At 43.3% G+C, this 24306-nt stretch overlaps 1 long non-coding RNA gene across 1 annotated transcript; it reads left to right on the forward strand.

Moving 5' to 3' along the window:
* The first annotated feature begins 21045 nt into the window (after positions 1-21045).
* LOC309370447 lies at positions 21046-22214 on the forward strand. Its single transcript, XR_014168572.1, has 2 exons — positions 21046-21194; positions 21959-22214. It is a non-coding gene; the product is annotated as an uncharacterized lncRNA (long non-coding RNA).
* The last annotated feature ends 2092 nt before the right edge of the window (positions 22215-24306 follow it).

Here is a 24306-nt window from a genome sequence, read left to right on the forward strand (position 1 = left end):
AGCAAGCCCAAGAGGCTCTGTGCTTTAGACCACAGATAAGGAAAGAGGAGCCAAATGGGAACCCACATGTACTGCTGGGTGGCAGAAGATTGGGCAGCGTGTTTTTCTCTGAAACAAGCAGAACAAGGGAAATGTCAAGGAAGTAACAATTTGAACTGTCTTCTGCTGTGTGTTGTTGTTTTTTAATAGTAATGTTAATGTTTTTATTCATAAGTTACCCTGACAGCTTTGGCTGAAGAGCAGCTAATAAATAATGTAAACAAACTAAATAAATAAGCTAGAATTTCACATTCAGGACCAGCTTCAGCTGGCTGAATTTTCACCGAGGTGGTTAAAAAACTAAATGTATGGGCAGCAACACTTCAGACTCCTAAGTTGTTGAATGTTCCTTCACACATACATGAATCCCTCACTTAGAAAATTAGCATGTTAATGAGGGAAGTATTAGGCAAGCCTTCTTACTGATAGTCTTCTAAATGGATTTTTTTTGTTGTAAAAAAATGGACAGGCATTCAATGGAACATGACTATTAATCTCAGGGTCTGGGTTTGAGTCCCATGTTGGGCAAAAGACTCCTGAATTGCAAGGAGTTGGACTAGAGGAATCTCGTGGTCCCTTCCAATTCTATGAATCTATATGAACACATCTCCCCTTGCTGGATTAAGTGGTATAATCCAGTCTCTGGATTACCAGTGTGTTGTGAATTGGGTGCCTGTCTGCTCCCTCCTGCCCAATGGCAAGATTTTTGGGGAAAACACACCTAATAAATAATGATGTTTCATCAATATTTGCCTCAGAAAGAATCAACAATTTTCTCTCAAGAGCAGAAGAGGGCGCTCTGGGATCAACTGTTGCTATGTAGATGTGGTTTGTTTTCATCTTGGTGTATTACATCCTTGAATGTTTTCTTCCTGCTATGTATTAGATTTAACAAGTTGCCTCCTTTTCATATACTAAACGTTGCAACCTCTCTTTTCAGTCTACATTGTGAGTGAAAGATTTGTTTTGACTGAATTAGTTCCTTAGCTGTGCATTGCTGCCAGAGTCCTGAGGAAAACTCGCTTATTTTATACCCACCAATGAATCTGGCTTTGTCATGATCACAACCAATTTGTGTATTTGCTTTTCACAAAGATTCCTTTGTGCTGTTAAGGGTAGGAAGTGAGCAGCACAAGTGTTGGAGACAAAGAGGGTTTTGAGGGGACAGGCCTCCCCACCCACCGCAATTAAAATTGCTTTTATGTTTGCACAAGCAACAATAGAAGTTGATTAACATCCATCTAATGATGAAACAACATAGCATTTAAAAAATAATCCCAGCATAGCAACCTGGAACAAAATCAATATCCGGTATTAAAATACACTGAATCATTAATATTATGTAAAATGATAGCATAGCTAAAGGGGGGATTCATATAGTGGCTGACACTTAATACTAAGGCTAAGCAAATGTGGAAAGTGCTCATTCTGAGTTTTTAATATGCCACAGACTGAAGCTCATCCGACCATCATTGTTATTGCTTTTGAAAACTTCCATTTTGCTCCAATGTCTTCACCAGCTCCCTGTTGTTCTACAGCCACAAGATGGTGTTTTATATCCTAGAGATTTTTTGTCTTGATCTCTCTCAGAGACCACCTCCTCCCAAGATCCCTATTTACAAATTAGAAGGTCCACCAAGGGTAGCCTCTAAAGCAGTGCTTTTTTTCTTTTTTTCAAAAAAATGTTTCCAGGTACTCTCATTTTCCTACTCATATTAAAATACTTCCCCTCAGTGAGGCCAAACTTAGAGTCACAAAATGTTTAGGGGTATGCGTTTCCCTGCGTCCCCCCAGGAAAAAGCGCTGCTCTTAAGTATACCACCTTAAAACAAGTACAAGCTAAAACAGCTTACAGAATAATTGTGAGGCTTACCTGTGTGTGCTGACCAGAGTTCTGATGGGAAATGTTGAGCTCTTCCCCTGCTTTAATCACTGACACAGTACTGTAAATATTGTTTCACACACCCCAGTCTCTGAATGTTAAGAGACTTCAGGGTTCCCAGCATATATTTTAAGGATTAGTTGCCTTGAAACTGAGGATTTTGGCATTTCTGTGATGTGTTTGTTTACACGTATATACAGACTAAGCATAAGGCTAAAGGTATATACAGTATATGCCTTTGCCTTTGCCAATCCAGTTGTTTTGGACTATAAATCCCATGAGCTCTGGCTGGCTGGGGTTGATGGGAGTTGTAGTACAAAACATCTGGAACACGCTAGATGCTTAATCACTCCACCAAATCCTGGTCCCTATCAGATTTCTAGGAGACCCACCAAAGCCATGGCTTCTGCCTTTTTCAGACCCCACTTTCAGAGCTTGCCAGTTTATTGCTCTCTTTCACACAGGTAACACCCCCTTCAAACAGGGGAAGGAAGGGGGGGAAAGGCATGTCCCCTGTTTAGTTTATGTGGCAACAAATCACCTGTACTTGGCCACCTATTTAGTTTCGCAACAGCCCTCCCTGCTGCACAAACACATTTGCCAGGCTAAGCTTATCAACCTTTATCAGTCTCTTTTCACAGAGAGGTGGTGGCAAAAATTGATTTATTCTAAGCCCAATCTCAATATATTAAAATGGCTGCTGTATGGAAAATATACAGGGTTTGTTCATTCCAAACTGGAGATGTCAGCAAAGGTAACAGCTACATGGTGTGGGGGGACAGAGACAACTCAGCTGGGATATAGGTCCAGAAGCAACAACTACAAACGGGAAACAGGAAGCTCTGTCCGTAAGCAACCAAATCTCGCTCTGAACCCCAAGTCCTCAGCTGTTCCTCCATACAGTTACATAATTATTCCTCCATGACATTCCTGGCTTTTTCCATCCACAAATACACTGATCAAATGTCCAGCCAATGGCTGTGATTCTCATTCCTTAGCCCCTCCCCTAACAAAGCCCTTTTATTCACTGCCTTACTCCTGAGAATAAGGTTCCTTTAAATATATAACTGATGTGGCCAGGCAGCCCATATCCCTAACTTCAGGTATAGTGAGAGAAAGATACTCTGCATATGTTCAACAGCATTTCATTAGCATTCCATATGCAGGCACCGAGGGACGCGGGTGGCGCTGTGGGTAAAACCTCAGTGCCTAGGACTTGCCGATCGTATGGTCGGCGGTTCGAATCCCCACGGTGGGGTGTGCTCCCATCGTTCGGTCCCAGCACCTGCCAACCTAGCAGTTTGAAAGCACCCCCCGGTGCAAGTAGATAAATAGGGACCGCTTACCAGCGGGAAGGTAAACGGCGTTCCGTGTGCTGCGCTGGCTCGCCAGATGCAGCTTGTCACGCTGGCCACGTGACCTGGAAGTGTCTGCGGACAGCGCTGGCTCCCGGCCTATAGAGTGAGATGAGCGCACAACCCTAGAGTCTGTTAAGACTGGCCCGTACGGGCAGGGGTACCTTTACCTTTACCTTTATGCAGGCACCAAGAGCTCCACTGCTAATCCTTGACCTTCATTAAACTCCCAGGAGTTCCTTTGAAATCGTAATGCAACTGAGGTTGTTGTGCTGTTGGCTGCTTAAAATATATCATTGCCCTCTCAGCAATATTTTGCTTGGACTCCTATTTCTATGGGCAAAGAGTGGCAGAAATCGTAAACATACTCAACATCTTGTTTTCATCAAGATTTTACAGCCACATCATTAACGCTAGGCTTTTCCTGTTTTGCACTCACTGGCATGCTCTGAGCATCTGATATGCCCTTTCTACCCAGAAGCCTCCGCAAGTTTGGCCACCCAGTCATGGGCTGCCTCTTCATTCTATGTCATGCTTTTAAGAATCACACACTTTGGAGTCCTACTGGAACAGCCAGCATGTCTCTTTCCTCTTTGCCAGCTGTTGCTTTGCAGCTGTTGTGCACCATAATCACCCAGATCATCTTTATTCAGCGGAGTCGGACTCCCCTCTAGAGACCTTAAGTTTGCTGCAATGTTCCACAGGAATGAGCTAAGAAAACTGGGGAGAGACAAAAACACTATTCAAGTGGCAAACAGTAAACATTGTTAGGACAAGTGTTATACGGCCAAATCAAATTTGTATATGCAATTTAACCTTCAACTTACACAGCTTCATTTCTCTCCCCAGTGGATGTAAGCATTTTGTTTGCAAGAATATACCAGCGCCAGCCTCTCTCTGCACAATCCTTGAGAAGTGCTTTTTTTGCCTGGTTGGAAAGTTTCCTTGAATTGTGATTATGCCCTTTTCTTTATTTTCTTGTTCTTTTGCTTAACTGGCTGGAGAGGTTTAGAAATATGACTAAATCTGACTTTAGAATTAAAAACTCCCATGAACCCAATGAGGAAGATGTCTGCTGCATGTCTCTGCATGATGCATTGTCGTGAATGTGTCAAATTTCTCGATATGAATTGCAAAGGGGAATTTTCCTTTCAAGATGTGGAAATCAAAAGGTTTGCAAGCCCTTATTAGTGACCATTGAAAAACTTAATCCAGTGCTACCTACTCTGAATGATGGTGGGCGGTTATTCCAGCCCTGCTACCTTAGATCTTTTCGATGGGAGAAAGAGTCTGGAGATGCCAGTGCTAAAACCAGGCACATCTGTGCTTGCAGGCAACAACCCTGATCAGAACTGCAGCTTGGAATGTCTTCCTGGCTGTGAGGTATTCTCAGGCTCAGGAGTAACCCAGTGTGCTGGTCCCAGGGGGGTTACCATGCAGCGAGGTCCGTGTCCAGTGCGGGGTCAAGGGTGTGGTGCGTAGGCTGTCCATCAAGGCAGAAGCAGGGTCCAAGGCAAGGAGTCGGGCAAGGTCAGGAAATCTGGCAGAAGAGCAGGACAGGGTGCTGACAGGAACAGGTTACCAACAATGTTGCTCCCGCAACGTGGGACTGGGGCAGACTGACTTTTATTTGCCCTGAGGCATAGGGCAGGCCCAGTCCACAGGTGACTCGCCTCTCCTGGCCTGGAGGCAAGCACTCCTCCTGCGGGAACTTAGTTCCCTCCGCCTCTCTGCCCTGAACCTCTGCAGCTCAGGAGAGGCTGGAGGGTTACCGGACCCTGATGGGATGCTATGTAGGCAACCTCCACCTCCCCTGACAGGGCTGAGAGTGGAGCACCTGCCAGAAATAGGTCCTCCATTACCTCAGGGGCCAGAGCAGACTCAGCTGGTGCCTGCACCTGAGGATCCAGCACAGGTGAGGACCCTTCAGGCTCAGGCCCCAGCCCTGGCTCAGCTGGTTGTGGAGGCGGGGACTCCTGTGCAGGCTGGGATTCCTCAGGTTCAGCCTCTGAGTCCGAATCCCAGGCCATCACATCCTGCAAATGGGGCCTCCTAGACAAGGGGGTAGCAACATAGCTAGCCGCTCGGGTGCCGGGTACGGTGCGCGCATCCTGCAGCCAGGGGTGGGGCTAGCTGCTCCTGGGGGCGGAGCACGCTTTGTGGAGCCTCTCTGCTGCCTCTCCCTGAGCTGTAGGGTGGCCGAGCGAGAGGTGGAGGGCAGACACAAGTCCCACACTGCCATTTCAGGCAGCGCAGAGCCTGCAGGTGCTCAAGTCACCACGTCACTCCCAGGAGAGACACGTGGCTTGGGCACATTGCAGGCCCTGTGGTGTGGTCCCCAGTGCCAGCCATGTTTCATTATGTTTGTTGACTGAACTAAAAAGTTTTGTGAGCCTAATTTTTTAAAAAATATTTTTAAAAAACTCATATTTTTGTCAATTTGTCACCCCCCTCAGTGACGACACCTGGGGCATCCCGCACCCCCAACCCTCTTCCTCCGCCCCTGCAAGGAGCTCCCTCCTCTTTAAGCTAGGACCTTGCATTGGTAATAAGGTCTTCCTGGTTCTAGTGTGGCCCTCAGGGCTGACTCCTGGCCTTCACTCAGCCTTTATAGAGACCAGGGACTGAGCTGAACTGATATATATGTGACAAGTGTGCTCTACCAGCCGTGGAATATGTTCCTCCCCAAATGTATGCTTGGTCTGGTCTCCGAGTACATCATTCATTGTTTCCCAGCGTTACCTTGGAAATCCAGCCAGCCTAGTTTCTCAAAGGATTATAATAATTTTAGTCATCATATCTATTGTGTTATGCCTCGAAGAAATCTGGCAGAAGCATAATGAGAAGCCCGCAAAATGCCATTTATGTGCTGCCATTTTCTAATTAATAGAGAAGCTGCAATGTTGCCTTAGGAAGAAACACAGCATCAGAGGTGAAGTGAATGAATTTTCCTGTAACAATTCTTCACAGATTAGCGAGTAAAAATAGCCAAATGAAGGAGGCTAGCTATAATTGGCTGTTTGTTATGCTTCCTTTATTATGGCTTTGCTAGAGGTTTAAACAGCCCTTATCTAAGTTAACAGTTTTAATTTTTGCCCATTCACTAAACTCTGTGTGTGTTTTGGTTAGGTTTTTGTAATTATGTGATACAGTAATTCTTTATTCAATATTCACACCGTGGTGGAATAAAATGCACGAGCCATTGTTTAACCCACTTTTTGAATTGTCCCCAATATTGCCAGTTGTGTTCTAAGCTGGCTCTCTTCCATGCCTTTGACAGCTGCCCATCATGAAGAATCTAAACAGATTTACCGTATTTTTTGCTCTATAAGACTCACTTTTTCCCTCCTAAAAAGTAAGGGGAAATGTGTGTGCGTCTTATGGAGCGAATGCAGGCTACACAGCTATCCCAAAAGCCAGAACAGCAAGAGGGATTGCTGCTTTCACTGCTCAGCGATCCCTCTTGCTGTTCTAGCTTCTGAGATTCAGAATATTTTTTTTCTTGTTTTCCTCCACAAAAAACTAGGTGCGTCTTGTGGTCTGGTGCATCTTATAGAGCGAAAAATACGGTAGGTTTTTCACATCATGGGGATGGTTGCTGGAGTTTGCCTAGAGCCTACATCCTCCACTCTGGCTGCTCTTCTGAAATGTAAGTATGTCTGGGCAGGTTATGATTAATTGGCAGATACTTGGATATTCTTTCCATTTCAAGACTGAGCTCTGGTGTGGAAAATAGGTTCTAGGGTTCAGTTGTTCCTCTGAGGGGAAATTAACCAGTTTGTCTGCCATGTAGGCCTTCTTGCCTTTCTTTCAAAAAATCCCAGGTCCAATCCTTGTCATCTCCAGGTAGGGCTGTGGAAGGCTCTTTTCTGAAGCCCAGAAGAACCACTACCAACAATTGTAGACAATATTGAGCTAGATGCACCAAATGTCTTTCTAGGCATACAGCAGATTCCTATGATGCATTGCAGGGAATGGTACTAGATAACCCTTGTGGTCCTTTCCAACTCTGCAATCCCATGATCCTGTGAGGTGGTGGAATGCCTCCTTTTAGTAGTATGAAGATTATACTGAAGCAGGGATTCAGGCAATATTTGTTTACTTCTTTACTACAACCCTATGTCCCAGGATGGGGCATCCCAGGATGGGATCTCTGACTACAGAGCTTGAACCTCAGAGAAGGTGATGCATTATTGGATTCCTTCTCCACACCACTTTGGAATTTTTTGTGGCCCTTGCTGTACCAACATCAGATGGACAGGAGAAAAAGCTTTGATCTGAAGGATCTAATGCATGGGTAGGCAAACTAAGGCCCGGGGGCCCGATCCGGCCCAATCGCCTTCTAAATCTGGCCTGCAGACGGTCCAGGAATGTTTTTACATGAGTAGAATGTGTGCTTTCATTTAAACTGCATCTCTGGGTTATTTGTGGGGCATATTTTTTTCAAAATATAGTCCGCCCCCGCACAAGGTCTGAGGGACAGTGGACCGACCCCCCTGCTGAAAACGTTTGCTGACCCCTGATCTAATGCCTCCCCAGTTGCCCAAACATACCCTCAAACCAGGGAGAAAACCACACCAACCCTGGAGCTCGTTAAATTTATTCCTATTTATTTCCTTCCTATTCTTCCCACATTCCTGGAAAAATGTGGAAAAGGACTCCTCTCCCCCCCCCCCACTTCTGCCCTGCAGGTGAAAGCTTGGAAGGATGCTAGATGTAGTTGTTGGAACACCTTCAAATCTCCCCCCAGCTCCCTTGGCTTCAGACTACATTCTTATGAATGAATTCTACTCCAGTGTAGTCTAGTCTACTTTCCCTACTTTTGGCTCACCCTTCATCAACATGATCCCACAGTAGTTTCCAACAATGCACAAAACGCAATACGACATAAAATACAACCATGAGTAGAAACAGCCCAATTCATAAAACAAACAATTGTGCAAGAGCAGGAGAACAATAAAACTAAAAACTTACTCTTCGTTATTCAAAGTGCCTGGATGAATAATAATATTTTTGCTTGCCGGCAAAAGCTCATCAGAATCTTCTTCAGCTGACCTTTCAGTGGAAGGGCATTCCAGAGTCAGAGAGCCACCACGAAGAAGGCCTTCTCACTCCTCACTGTAAGATTGTGCCTATTAGAGACTAGTGTCTTTTCTCAATGGCACCTCAGCTGCTTCTTCTTGTGTTCCTACTAATGGCTGGGGAACTTATTTTTCATAATGTCTGTAATAGTAAAAATGGTAACAAAATGACCTGTCATCTAGAGCTGGATTTTGAAACACTCCCTCTTCTTTTATTTATATAAGAGATATAACGTAGTTCAGAATATAGTGGCTGTTCCTTACGATCTCGGGGAGTATTGTTGAAAATATCAAGAGAATAAGGTTGAACTCACAAAGTTAAGGGAAATGGGGGATGATGTGAAAAGAGAAAAGATTAAAAACTAAAGAACAAGGGAAAACATACCAAAACTTCTGGGGTCAAGAACTTTATTTTATTTATTTATGTTCCAGCTGTTTTATTATGTTTCCCTGGCAGGCATCCCACAGTGCTGAGAATTTGGGGGGAGAAGGTTGACAGAATGATGGTGCAGTGGGGACTTCAGTCTTATTGATTTATACCATTACAGTTGGGTACGTTCCTTGGTTAATGGATCATGCATTTTTAAAATGACATCTTTCCCTCTGAATTTCAATGGTTGGTTTGGGATCGGATACGTTTAAAGGGGAAAAGTGTTTAAGGAACGTCAAAGAGAGTAAGCAGGCAAGGAATGAAAACAGCCTACTTTCCCAGTCTGGATAGAATAACTGTACGGCAGTGTTGCCAACCTGGAATCTAACAGTGCTTTTCTGCCAAGTCTGTGAAGCCAAGAAAATACCATTCTAGGCTTCGCAAAGTACTAGGGGAAGTAAAAGAATATTTATTCCTTGGGAATTATCATTTTCTGTACTGTTTTCATACATTCCCCCACCCCCCCCATTTAAAATTGGTGGCTGTATATTCTGGGTACTTGGTCGACTTTAATGGGTTGTTTAATTTATGTATATTATCATTTTTACGCCACCCCATAGTGGTACTCAAGTTTATATGCTGGTTTAAAACGTACAATAAAATAGTACTAAAATAGGTCCAGACAATCAATTTCACCTGATGCAGCTATGAGAATATGGGTACAGAAACATATGTTCATTTCTAGCTGAAGGAGAAATGGTCACTGCAAACATGCTGGTTTATCATCTGATTATCTACTAGGGCTCTGTTGGCAAAGCCCCAGTCAGAAAACTGGTGAGAGTGCTGACTCAGTGTTTGGACAATTGAGTGTGAGGTGACTAGGAATGGCCCCTTCCCATTCCCCTTACTGTTACTAAATATCTGACTTGGTCTGTATACATGTTCATGTAACTAGATTATGTAATTGTGGCGATCACACAGGGTCCCCGGATGTTTGACGGTCTATTGATCCCTGTGCCACCACTGTGATCGCTTCTCCGCTGCCAACAACTCGTTTTTTTTGGGTACACACTGAGGCCAGACAGTTGTTTATTTTATAAGCATTAACAAGTTTATGATTTCAGATAATTTTTCTTGTCAGTTTCTTAACCTTAGTTTCTTTACCGGCCTATACCTTCCTAATACCTTCTGACTGATTATCCCAACTGTTTAACTGACTCCTCTTAACAGATTCTCTCACTCTCTCACATCAAACTAGCCCAACCCACAGACTTATCCTCCCTCTCTCTTCTCTAACTCTCGACTCCTCGACTCCTCCCCTTGGGTTCCTATTGGATGTCACACACCTAGGAGGGCAAACGCCACAGTAATATTGACATTTATTGAACCCGGGTTTGTACAAACTCAATCTGCTACACCACATTGGGCTTCTCTTTCTGGGTAGAGTCATGAACTGTATTGCCCCTCACAATGAACCTGTGGCCTGGTTTCAAAACGCACTGTTATTTCTGTTTAGGAGCAAACAAAGTTTTACTGTGAAAGGACACTGACACTTACTGCCCAGAATATAATCCTGAACACACACACACACACACACACACACACACACACACACACACAACTCAACCACCCCTCTTGCTGCCACCAAAGATTTACATGCCTGGTCCATTTTGAATTTACTTCCCTAATGCACCATTTAACACAAAGTGTACCCACAGGAAACTTCCCCAACCTTCTCTTTATTGCTTTTTAATTCCTTCTGTGCACAAATGCATAGATCATGATACTGAGCGAACCGATGCAGGCGTCCAACTGGTTCAGAAACACTTCCCCTGTGTCTTTCTTTTAACTGGCTTTATTTCTAGCCAAAGAGATATTAGTCAACTTACTTACATCCTGAAATGATTTCTCTTCCTTCCCTCTGTGCTAAAAAAATAAAATAACATAATGATTTATAGTATTCTTACTGTAGAACACCCCATAGCACGGTCTTCTTCTAAAGAAATGATGTGCTTGTCTTCAAAGGGTAATTTGCTTGGGAAATTAAGACTGGTGTGTGTGTGTGTGTGTGTGTGTATTTTTCTAGTGCTGTTGATGGAGGTTGGGCATCTCACACTCGGGTTAGCTATGTATGCCTAACTGATGCCAGTGCATCAGTTTTCCAGCAGTTAGAGAAGCATATGCTGCTTTTCTCTTGCTATACCAATTCCATCCTTAAATACGTCCAGACTAGCAGGTTTCTCAAGGATGCAACACTTCAATTAACTTGTTGGGAGCAAGCTTATGGGATTTCCAAATGCTGAGCAATAATGCAGTGACATTTGCAACAGGGCTGGGACATCCCAAACAGCCTGCTTTAAATGGTTATGGAGGCATGTTTCAAAAACATTACTCCCATGGCACCATGTTGTACAGAACATGTGCAGGCTTAATAAATTGGTGGGTGTTTCTGGGCTTAAGAGCAAATATTTAATCGCAGTCTGTTCTAGCACTCTGTGATTCTGTATGGGCTGATAAGGGAGCATAGGCACGCCACTTTTTACAGTTCTGAGTAATCTGTCGCTCTGAATGACACCTCTTGTAACATCAATGTTGCACAGTCCGTTGTCTCATTAGCTGGCAGTGGTCTACAGGTGGAGTCCTAGCCATAATTTTGTTGCCATGCTCTATTGTGCATAATCAATTCTTTTACAGCCTTTTGATGAACATCATTGGTTCCTCTAAAAGTGAAAGAAACAGAACCAAATAAACGACTGCCTTAATATTGGCTGACAGCAGGTCGGAGATATGATGAGTCAACTACAGTCAGAACTGTAGGCATATTATGCATGGGTTCTGTACAGAACGTCATAGCCACCCACCTATTGACTCATCACAGGAAGATCATCAGTCCATGCTAGGACTGAATGTATATAAAATGTCAACAGATATCATGCAGACCTCATAAAAAACAAAGGATTAAATCCTAATTATGATAAGGAAGTTAATGGAAAGGACCTTCTCAACAATGACCTTCTCAACAATGTGGGATGAGTCAGGGAGGGGTGGGGGTCTGTTAGGGGCATGGGCTGTTGCATAAAATCATACTTGAATCCTAAGAAAGTTCATGTGAAGAAGAAATCCCATCCCACCCACAGCAGCCTACCATCCCCATTCCAACATGCTTAGGACAGCCCTTCAAACTCTTGAAGGATACCTTTCAGGAAGACAGAGGGAGGAGGAAGCAGGAAACATCTCTTCTCATTTTGGACAAACTGTGGTCCAAAGAGACCAGGATCACAGCCTTGAATCTGGCGCATGAGGATGACAGGGAGCCAGCCAGCAATGAATCACATGGTGTAAGTGAAGTGGACTAACTCTTTACTAGTAGAAACAAAACCTGCTCAGGGGGGCCAGGCGTAGTGAGCACAGCAGCTCTTCTCAGTAGGTCTTGCCTCTATGAGGCAGCTGTGGAGGCTGAAGATCTCCACCTCCCACAGCTGCCTAAATCTCCTCCTCCCCTGGGTTCCTCCCAAGCAATCTGAGACTGTGTCTGCGTGCCTGTCTTTGCTCCTACCTCTTCATGTCCTGGGAGACCAGTGGGGAGCGGAGCTTGTCACAGCAGGAGGGGAAAACACCCAGGCTTTTTCACCAGCCTGACACATCTCTGCCTCTTGGCTCTCCTCCTCTCCTACTTCCCTTTCTGATTCTGGACTACTCTCCACCACAGGCCCTGCCTGCTCACTAAACCCTGTTACCTCTTTGGTATGAAATTTACGGCATGTAATGCCTTAAGAGAGAATATTATGAAAATGATGTACAGGTGGTACATGACCCCAGTCAAGCTTGCTAAAATTTATCATTTGCCCGATAATAAATGTTGGAAATGTAAAGAAACTGAAGGTACATTCTTTCACCTTTGGTGGACGTGCCCAAGGATTAAGGCTTTCTGGGAGATGATCTATAATGAATTGAAGAAGGTACTTAAGTACACTTTCCTGAAGAAACCAGAGGCCTTTCTCCTGGGCATAGTCGGCCAATTGGTGTCAAAGAAAGACAGAACTTTCTTTATGTACGCTACAGCAGCAGCAAGAATACTCATCGCAAAGCACTGGAAGACACAAGACCTACCCACTCTGGAAGAATGGCAGATGCAAGTAATGGACTATATGGAAATGGCGGAAATGACTGGCAGAATCCAAGACCAGGGAGAAGAGTTGGTGGAAGAAGATTGGAGGAAATTTAAAATTTATTTACAGAAACGTTGTAAAATTTTTGAATGTTGATGACATTGAAATGAACTGAAGGGGTTCTAGCAACAAGGCAAAAAACAAGATTGGATTGATAATAGATAAATTAATTGGATATGAATTTGCTGAACAAATTTTTAAAAGGGATACAAAAAAGGGAGGCACGAGGAAGTCAGGAAAATAGGTGAATCAAAGATGAGAATTTAAAAAGAGGCATTTTTGTTTTTCTTTTTGTGTATTTTTTGTGTTTTTCCTGTGTTTTTTTCTTTTTATTGTATGTTGTTACTCTTAAAACTTAATAAAATATTATATTAAAAAAAACAAAACCTGTTACCTCTTTGGTTTCTGACACTTCCTTCTCCTAGGCTCCTCCCTCTGACCATTCATCATTGTACCACCACCAATCCCTTGGGCTCTGAGCCTTCACCCTTTGGGGGTTCCCCAGGTGGTGCCTCCCACCATTCCTCTGGGTCCATGAGAGAGGAGCAGCAGTGTGTTATCAGCTAAACACTCATTCCCAGTTTAATAAAATATAGTGTATTAATCCTGCACTGTTCTGTATGAACCAGCCATGGGAGCATTAGGCAGCCTCCTCAAGCATCTTGCAGCTTTTAATCACAACAGAGCATGAACACACACACAAGAGAAATGGCAACCCGAGAAACAGTTACAGATACTTTGGCCTTTTAAAACATTCACTCACATTGGCACTTGTTTCTTTTAATTACTGAAGGTAGAGTGGTAGCATTGGAAGGCCACTGACCTGAATCTAACATCCCATTGAACTTCAATGTATTGTTAAGGATGTTCAAATTTCTAGAGCTTCAGTCAGAATTTCCAGGTGTATGTTTGTCCATATATATGTATTCATTTTGGCTTCTTTGTACAAATCATATTTGGTGATGCTTCCCCCCCCCGCCCGAGCCGAAGTGTTGGATGGTTTATAACAAATATTACCAAGTGATCCTTTGATATTAAGCTGGATACACAAGTTTTGATCCTTAGGGATATTATATGTTACAAGGCTGCTGTTTCATTTTGATTTTATTGGATTTCTGTAGGAGTTTCTCAAAAGCCTTGAATTATGAATTTATCACTCCAGACTCGCTTTTCATATAGAGAATAATATATATTAAAGTGAAGCAGATGGTCCAGATACGGCTACATCGTGCACTGAGACAAGTACACTAAGGCTTATTTAAAAATACATGTATTCACAGCAGGAAGGCAGGGAGGAAATAGTTGCTAATTGTTGAATTAATAGTGGCGGCAGGGCAAGGGGGAAGAGGAGACAATAACCTACCCATAATGGAAGTGCAGACCTTTGTGTTTAGTTGACCTCCCGTCTACGCCAACCCTGTGCTTCCCAAAGGGAAGCCAAATATGCAGATCAGACCATTAGAGGCAACAAATATTCAACTTGCGTTCCGTGTGTCTGATCACTAGATGGAGATCTAAGATATGAAATTGTGGGTGTGTAGGGTGGGTTTTTTATTTTTACAGACAATTATTTGGCTTTGTATTTCCATTTGTTTCTATGTCATGGTATTTATTTATAAAGGAGCATATAGTCTTAAAGTACTGAAGCTTCATTTCTTTTTTTGTTAAGAAGATCAGGTAGATTGGACTGTTCTACATGAATGAACTCACCTTGGTTTGAGATTAATTTTGCACCTAGCTCTAATTACCGTAATTACAGGTATGGTGCCAGAAACTAATCATATTCAGAATGAACTGCAGTCTTTTTACATTAAGAGACATTATGAAATCCTTATGCTCTATTTGTATTTTAATTGCAACAATTATATGCGGTTTTATTCACAGACGGTGTATGGAAACTGAATGATGTATGACACTATAAGGAGGCATTAGAAAGATGATGATTTTTTCAATCAAGTCATGCCTATCTTTTATATGGTATATGAAAGACAAATAATAGAAGGTGGTGGTGGGGACACAGAACCTAGCTCAATGGTTGAAAATATGCTCACCTCCAGAAGGTTCTGGGTTCAATCCCCGGCATCTTTTGTTAAAAAGATCTGGAAGAAGGAGATGGGAAGGGACCTTTCCCCTTAACCCTTAATTGCCACTGTCAGTCGGAGTAGACAATACTGGACTAAATGTGGAAATCTTATGACCAGACATAAGGCAGCTTTCTATCTCTCTGTCTTAAACCAACCTAAAAATTATGATTGAGGATTCACTTTCATTTTGCTTTAATGCAGAGTCCTGTCCTTGAAAATTATTCAAATGTGTTGTCATGGACAAATGAGGCATTACTGCCCATCGCTGCTTCTGTGCAAGACAAAAGGCTAAAGGAAGATTCAATCAACATAAATTTATCAAATTGAAGTGGTTTTTTATATATATATATAAAAGGTGTTCTCAGATTAGGAAAGAAGTTCCAAAGATGATTGTGTGGATTGCTGCTGTTCCTTAGCTTCATATTGATAACTAATTTGAGTGAGTCACTTACAATGCAATCCTATGTATGTCTGCTTGGAAGCAGTTCTGCTGAGTTCAATGTGAATTACTCCCAGGTGAGTTCCTGTTGCTCAGTCCCTGCTCCTGCCAGCCTAGCAGTTCGAAAGCATGAAGTGCAAGTAGATAAATAGGTACCGCTCTGGTGGGAAGATAAACGGTGTTTCCGTGTGCTGCTCTGGTTCGCCAGATGCAGCTTAATCATGCTGGCCACATGACCCGGAAGCTGTACCCTGGCTCCCTCGGCCAATAAAGCGAGATGAGCGCCGCAACCCCAGAGTCGGTCATGACTGGACCTAATGGTCAGGGGTCCCTTTACCTTTAAGTATGTATCAGCCTTAGACTGATGGTTTGGGGCCTGATTCACAAATTTAATGTGGGCGATTGATGTGTGAAACTTTGTAGCATCAAGCAGTGACTTCCTTGTGTAAATTATGTGGGCTTTAAAAAAAGCAAAAGAAAACAAAAAGAATTCAGAATAACAGCTAGGGGAGGGTCAAGATGTGTTCCACAGGGGTTGTATTTAACGCTTTGCTCCTGCCCCACAGTCCTGGTGAAAATTCCCCTCTGAATCACACTCTTAATGTCACGATGGAACTGGAAAAGTTTTAGTGTGATCACAGCATGCTCCGGGTAGCAATGCACTGTGGTATTGCAAGCCCATTTAAAAAATATAATGTGTATTTTAAACTACTGTTTCTATTAACACGTGGGATATTTTTAAGCTGACTTGTCTGTAACTTCTGGCTTTTACTGATAAAATCTATATTAAAACTATGTTCTATGTAAACCGCTTAGAGGGGTCTTGACAATTAAGCGATATACCCTTTTTATTTTTTATTTTTAAATAATAATAAAGGAATGGAAGCTACACAAAGATGAACAGCTCCCAGTGGCTCGCACGCCATGTGTTGTCTAGCAGGCTAATTAGAAGCAGATTGCAGGCAGAGTTTGAAGGGTGGAAGGCAACTGTTGCACAGCCAGAAATACATAATTTTCCCACAGAGTCGTTCACTGCAGCATTCCAGAGCCAGATTTAATTTTACAGTTTCTTAATACTGCTATTCACAATTCCCCCCTTTTACTGTTATTATTAAATGAATGCATGGAGGAAAGGTCATGGTTCCTCACAGCGAAAAACGTTGCGGCAGTTGCCACAATTCCTCGGTTGACACAGTTATTGGGTTACCAACTTTATGTCAGCCACAAGACAGTAGATGCCTCCACTATTCCTCTTGTGCAGAGCTCCACCAACCTTACCTGCATCAGCTGAATCAAGTCAGATGCAACAGCAGAATGTCCTGGTAAAGGTAAAAGGTAAAGGACCCCTGGACGGTTAAGTCCAGTCAAAAGTGACTATGGGGTTGTGGCGCTCATCTTGCTTTCAGGCCGAGGGAGCCGGCGTTTGTCCACTGACAGCATTCCAGGTCATGTAGCCAGCATGACTGAACCACTTCTGGCACAATGGAACACTGTGACAGAAAACAGAGTGCACGGAAACACTTTTTACCTTCCTGCTAGAGCAGTACCTATTTATCTACTTGCACTGGTGTGCGTTCGAACTGCTAGGTTGTCAGGAGCTGGGGCAGAGCAATCGCTGACCTTCTGATTGGCAAGCCCAAGAGGCTCAGTGGTTTAGACCACAGCACCACCCGCATCCCAGTTATGTCCTGGTCCATAATGATGCTGTAATGTTGGAGTACTACAGCTGTGTTAACTTATGCTACGTTAGGCTAGAACCAGACTGCAAGCAATAAGTTACTACCATGTTTCTCATACCTAAAATGTAGCCTCTGGTTTTTTCCAAAGCAAGAAAGCCCCCCACCAAACAACAACAATTATTTCAACCAACGAGGAACATGAAACAAAGATGGAAGGGAAGCATATTCTCAGGGGTCAGGAGAGAATATGCACTCAGCTCAGACAAAAACAATCTTTGCCGCTTCTGTGAAGCTAAAACTACATCAGAATGGATATATAATATGGCTGTTGAAGTGCTAATTAGCTTTGCTTGGTAGCTGGCTATGATCTTGCTTGGATCAATCTGACAGGAACAGGAGTGTGCAGCACCAAATTGCTTGAAATCACGTTTTTGTTTTCTTGTCCTTTCAGCATTTACCTCCCCTGTCATGTAGATCTTATGACATGTATTACCAAGAGATGTACATAAAATTACATGCCTAGACTCTTCTCTATAATGTTTAATTAATTTGGACACCTGCCCCATTCTACTTTTAAAACGCTGTCTAGAATGTTTTCATGGTAATAGCATTTGATGCCATGTACTATTAAATGCAGTTATTATCACAATCTATGACATTCTGGGAACTGCAAAGAATGCTGCTGAGCCATAGATTCTTATATAGGAACTTCTGGCTGGAATCTCAGAATGGCTGCCATTATTCTACACCTGTGGACTTATACTACACCATGATGAAAAACAAACAATGAAACTGCAAAGCAGTGTTTAGAAAAAGAAATGAAGAACTCCTGCTTACCTGTTAATTCCTCTGAAATATGCAAATAACCCCAAATTCACCACCTGAAAAGAGGGTGAGAAATATGGGAAGGTATTTTCACTCAGCTCTACAATTAACCACATATAATGAAAGTATACGGAGATATTAGGTTGCACATTCATAGCCACTTATCTGGGAGCAAGCCCCATTGAAGTCAGTGGGCTTTATTTCTGAAGAGACATATATAGGATCACTGCATTGTTAGGGGACAAGAATCTTATCCACCAGGGAGGGAAACCTCTAGCTTCTACCAGCTTTTGCCACCATGGCCAATAGAGGGAACTGTAGTCCAGCAATAGCTGGAGGTCCACAGGATCTCCATCCCTATTATGTATAGTGGTGGGGATTTAGTGTTTGAATTGGGCTCACAGCCCAATATGTCCTTCTGAACAAAGCAAGACTTTTTACAGCACCGGGAATCACAAAGGGACTGTTCCAATACAAAAGACTGTGGGTTGTTGCCAGAAGGTTGAGTTTGACAATCTCGTAGTCATGATAAAGCTTTCCACAGGGCTTATCCACACTTAAGTTTTCTCTGTACTTTCAAGGCATGGTCTAAGTTTTAAAGCTCCATGTCCAAACACACTTTTTTTTGGCTCCACGGAATCCATGGAAAACTTGAATTGCCATTTGTTTCACTTCAGCTTTAAAGAGCGAGTTTTAAAGACCTATGCCTAGAAAGAGCAGGGGATTCAGTAAGTGTGCATAAACTCTTAGGCCCAAGGCCCACTGGTTAAGAGCATAGACCAGTGGTTCCCAATTAACTAAGCACTGTGAACCTCCTACATTTGAAAAGTTTGATATCTCTATGGTAATTTTTGTTATGTGATTGGAGCCACAGACCCCCTGGGTGGGTTATGTGAAACCCCTGGGGTCTGCGGATCACCAATTGGGAACCACTGACATAGACATTTTCAGTCTTGCAAAAAAGAAAAAAAGATAGCTGGTGTAGGAAGGATATTTTAGACAGGGATAAGGAACTTGTGGCTCTCAAGGTGTTGCTGGCCTGTCTTTGCCATCATCTTTGACCATTGGCCATGATGGTTCAGGTTGATAAGAATTAGAGCCCAACAACATCTGAAAAGCAGGGTGGCTATTTTTTTTTTAATGGGACATACAAGGGGTTGCCTGTATTCACATGGAATTTGACCATTTGCCTGCTTTCTCAGATTCCTTATCAGGCAGATTACTATAGAAGAAATACCGTATTTTTCGCTCCATAGGATACTCCTTTTCCCTCCTAAAAAGTAAGGGGAAATGTGTGTGCGTCTTATGGAGCGAATGCCGGTGGCAGGCTCTGCTCAGCGCTCCTTTTAAAGAGCCACGTGGCGTGTGTGTGCGGCTCTTGGGGGCTTTTCCCCGAGGAGGAGAAGGGCAGCCTATCAATCCTTTCTCCCTCCTCGGGGAAAAGCCCCGAAGAGCTGCACACGCGCTAGGCACGGCTCTTTAAAGAGCGCGTGGCTCTTGGGGGCTTTTCCATGAGGTGGGGGAAAAGACTGAGGGGCTGCCCTCTGTCCCTTCCCCCACCTCCCAGAAAAGCCACAAAAGCTGCTGCCAGGCTCTGCTCAGCGCTTCCTTGTAAGGGCTCCTTTTCGTCCCTCCTCCCACTTTGCTGGGAAGCCAGCAGAAGAGTCGCTGAACAGCTATCGCTCTTGCTCTGCTGGCTTCTCAGCAAAGTGGGAGGAGGGACGGAAGGGTTTAAAGCAAAAAAAGCGAGAGCTGCTTACATGCTCTGCGCAGAATATTTTTTTTCTTGCTTTCCCCCTCTAAAAACTAGGTGCGTCTTATGGAGCGAAAAATACGATATCTCCACTTCATAGGATGAGAAAGAGAAACAGCTCACCAAGAGGTTACACTGTTAAACAAGCACCAACTCTGCTTGCTCAGTTTGTACTCTATAATTTTCCACTTCCAGATTTGTGTTCAAAACAGAAGCCGTGGCATTACTTTCCTGAATGATACCTGGCATTCCAAATGAAAAGACCCATTCCCATTTATACAGTAATGATGTGGCTATATTTGGCATTTTGCAGGGATAACTTAACGAGGTGCGGCTTGACAAGCATCTACATCGTATGATATGTTTAATTGCAGTCTCCAAAACTTTTCAAGGAAAAAGGCAGCTGTCTCTGTTGGGTAACAGAGATGTCAAATGAAAGAGAGACGGATCATGAAAGGCAGTTTATTAATATATATTTCTGTGTCTGACACTTTCATTAAGCTTTGGGCCAAGTCCCTTGACTGCACTCCTGATGAAAAATTGCATCCTGCTTTGTGACTTTCAAAATCTCAGGTGCAGATGTGCTAGCCCCATTCCTAAGCAAAACTTTACAAAAAGTTATTTGTTCAAAGAATAAAAATCTGTTTGGATTTATTAGGAAAGATAAGGTTGCGCTTGACAGCAGGTAAAGGGTACACAATGAATCATGGAAATACCCCATAGAGAGTTTCATACCCCTTATGATTATACTGCTTCATTAGAGTTTTTAAGCTAGCCTAATCCCAAAGCAAAGAACACTACAATTAATATATGTATAAAATGTCAAGCAAATAAAACAAAGCAAGTATGAAGGTACCACACCGCCTGGTTAACAAAAGCCAGACTATTTAAATAGCAATAATCTCGTTGTGCTTCCCAAATCCATGAAGTGTTAAGCGTACATAGGAAGAGACTTCAACAACAGACTCAGATAAAATTCTTCCATCCATTCCTACGAGAACAGGGATGGGGAACCTTCAGCCCATGGGTCTAATCCTGCCCTAGAGCCTGTTTCAGCCAAATCATGCCCACCTGCAGGTACAGGTGGGGCTTGGTCAACTGGCAGTGCCTGCAAAGCCCCTTGCGCAGCACTTATCCTGAAACCAGCTGCTTGTTGGGCAATTGGGGCACGGCACAAAGTGCTTAGCAAGCCCAAACAAAGGACTTACAAAGCCCCTTGTGCAGAACTTGAAAAGCACCGCAAGGTCCTTTCCAGTTTCCTTTCCAGCCCCCTTTGATTGGTGCTGAGAGCACATCTTCCAAAGAATTTTGACATGTGTCAATCACTTGGCATCATTATGGAGTCAGCTGGTTGAGAGGTAGATGGTTCAACCTACCTGTCGAAGTTGATTGGTGGCAGGTGGAGGAGACAAAGAACTGGCCTCCTGGGCTAAGAAGATTCCCCATCCTTACCCTAGGTTAGAAGATGGGCTCTCTCACATTCTTCATCAGTCTAACACAGACCTCATAAGCCTCCAGGTTAGAATAATATATAAAGCCTGAGTTGGTTACTGGTACCATCACTCACCTTGCTGGCTAGACAAAGGAGGAGATAGTATCTAGTGTGTACTCACAACTGCAGCTTTCTAGAAGGTCCTGAGTGGTCTCCCACAGAAAGAATTCATGATGGTGAAAGGGAGAAATTAATGCTGGAGTAAGTAGGGGGATAACAGAAACATCTGGGTATAAAAGACAAGAGCGGGAAGGCATTGAGGGAGACAGCGGAGTAGACAGAAAGAAAGCATGTCTGGCTGCAACATGGTTGAATCCTGCTGCAAGGCAGGGTCATACTCCCTGTAGCTGGAATGACAGGGCATCTGATAGGTAATGGCTGTATTGCTGGAGAAAGAGGGCCATATCTGATCTTAGTAGTCGGAGCAGTCCCACTAAAATTTAGAAACATGAATACCTTAGGTCTATTAATTTCAGTGCATGTAGTGTTAGTACGATACAGCCCAGATGGGAGTTTTCATTTCAGAGAATGGGAGACATTCTAGAGGAAGGATCATTGGGTGTGGTGCAAATGCTTGTCCTGCTTTTTCCTTTTGGGAAACAGGTTTGACAGGGATTTTGCATTGTTTCAAAAATCTGTCAAATGTGTTTGACAAGAGGTGACAGCAGGACAAAAGAAATAGGAATGCATGCCATGGGAAAAAGTTCTCTCTCAAACCACTCCATTTTCTTTTTAAAAATAGTGTCCAGCCCATACATCTAAATGATTCTCTTTTACCAAACCATGACAGTTTCCAATCCCTGCTGGAAAAGGAATCCCAAATCAGAAAATGAAGAGGCCGTTTTAACCCAGCACATGCCTGTGTGACATTGTATCCAGCTCTTGCCAGGATTACATTCATCGCGTTTCCGGAGCGTGATTATTTGCTGAAAAGACGTTATCAGCTTTCCAAGTCATGCTTGGCCTTTTCCCAGCAGAAATCCCATGTATAAGCATGAGAGTATAGCTATAAGTCTGAGAAATAAAATGCTGAGTGATTGAAGAAAGCAGAAGCGGGAGTAGTAAACAATTTCACCAAGCATCTTCATAAGCAAAGGGAAGAGATTAAAATGTAACAATGAAAATGGACCCCTCCACACCCCACAGTCACGATTATGGTTAGGATTATCAAGGCAGCAATGCAAACCACAAATATCTGGATAGGCTTCAATGAAATAACGGAATAAGCACGTGCATTACTTAATTAGGACACAGTTGCCGGAGCCTTTTAATTGATTTACATTTAATATTTAAATTAATATGCATCCTTGCTACCACCAGCCAAAGGCATTTCTCTCCCTCAGGTTATCTTTTATTAGATAATAACATCCAGAGATGGCAGTGGGAGGCATGAAACTCCAGTTCCCCCTGGAATTATGCTGCTCAAAACAGCTGCTTTATCTCACTTTATGGTAAGACGTCCCCTGACTCTTGGGACGTTTGCTGAGATTCTCAGCATGTCATATAATTACAAACATGTTATCAGTCATGCAGAATGAGGAGGGCCAAGTTATTTGATATCTGTTGGGTAAGTAAGCAAAAGAACACAGAAGGGCATCGGTGATAATGTTACCGACGTGTGCCCATGGGAATAAGAGGGGAAAACACTGATGCAAGGAACATTATTCCCTAAAGGACTGCATATTCTCTGTGAATACTCTGATGCTCAGCACATGACATTGGAAGCATGCCTCAATTATTTCAATGGGTCTCATTTCTTAATTGGAACCTTCTATTGATCCAGACCAATGGTCCAGCAGCTAGCTCAGTTAGTACTGTCTGCAGTGAGCTCTGCAGCTCAGTTTCAGATAGTTCCATACCTGGAGAAGCCTGGAATTGAATTGGGGACCTGCTGCTTGCAGTGCATGTTCTCTACTGCTAAGCTATGGGCCTTCCCCAACTGTATATACTTAATCGGTTGTATATATGGAGTATGCTGCACATTTCTTCTTGATTTGAAAAAAAGTGAAGGCTAAACTCAGAGGGTATCAGCCTTCACCGAATATCCATCTGTGTTCTTCCAGATTAAACACAAGCTAGTCCTGCGTGGATGCCAAAAATAACAGTGCGCTTTCCCTCTACAGAATGGGAGCTGAATTTATATGTTTGCACTCATTTCCTCCCTCTAAAACCATTGTGTTTTGGGTGGGGGAGGAGAGCAATTAGCAGAGTAGTGTGACAACATCTGCTAAATGGTTCCTATGAAATTCAACATATTGATTTGTTGGCACTTTCAGTTACTGCATGATTGTACTGCATGAACAGTTTTAGACTCAGAAATATGAATCCTAAATTCCACATGAAGTAGCAACTCTTTTGGCCTGTAGGTTTAACTGCTGCATACAAGGCGGGGAGGTTGAGAGCATTTGAAAGTACCTGCTATTTATTTTCTCTCTCTAAGTATGATACCTCAAAATTTACCTCTCTAAGTATGATACCTCAAAGCAATTTACACAGTGATTAAATGTAGGCATCTACTCACCCTTCCAGGCATTCAGAAGTTCTACAAACAACTCTGTTGGATTCCTGCTGAGTGTGACTTTCCAAGTTCAGTTACTGTCAGGGAACAAAAAGGGTCCTATTCAGACCATTCCAATGCATAAACATTTGGGGAAAGGGGAGAGCAGGATCAGCTTAGTAAACCCACCACACATTCCACGCTCCCCAGACCTCAATGTCTGCAGAGGTGTCCTACCCTGTCCCTAGTACCCAACATCAGATACAAACACTTAAAACAATCAACTACTGGTTAGATGATGGGGAGGGGGAGCCTGGAGAGGGAGACACAGTGAAGTTTCCTCTCTGACCCTTGAGTCTGCGTCGATGCTACCCTAGGCATTCTGGTGGGCAAAGAAGTGGAACTCCACCTTCTCAAGTTTCATTGACAAAGACCAGGTCAGCCTTCTGGATTATAAATGATCAAGCAATAAATAACAGCACCTTAAGGCTTGCTGTTAGGGGACGCGGGTGGCGCTGTGGGTAAAACCTCAGTGCCTAGGACTTGCTGATCGCAAGGTCGGCGGTTCGAATCCCTGCAGTGGGGTGAGCTCCCATCATTCGGTCCCAGCTCCTGCCCACCTAGCAGTTCGAAAGCACCCC

Source organism: Podarcis melisellensis (genome assembly GCF_964234715.1).
Source record: "Podarcis melisellensis genome assembly, chromosome: 5".
NCBI classification, from domain to species: domain Eukaryota; kingdom Metazoa; phylum Chordata; class Lepidosauria; order Squamata; family Lacertidae; genus Podarcis; species Podarcis melisellensis.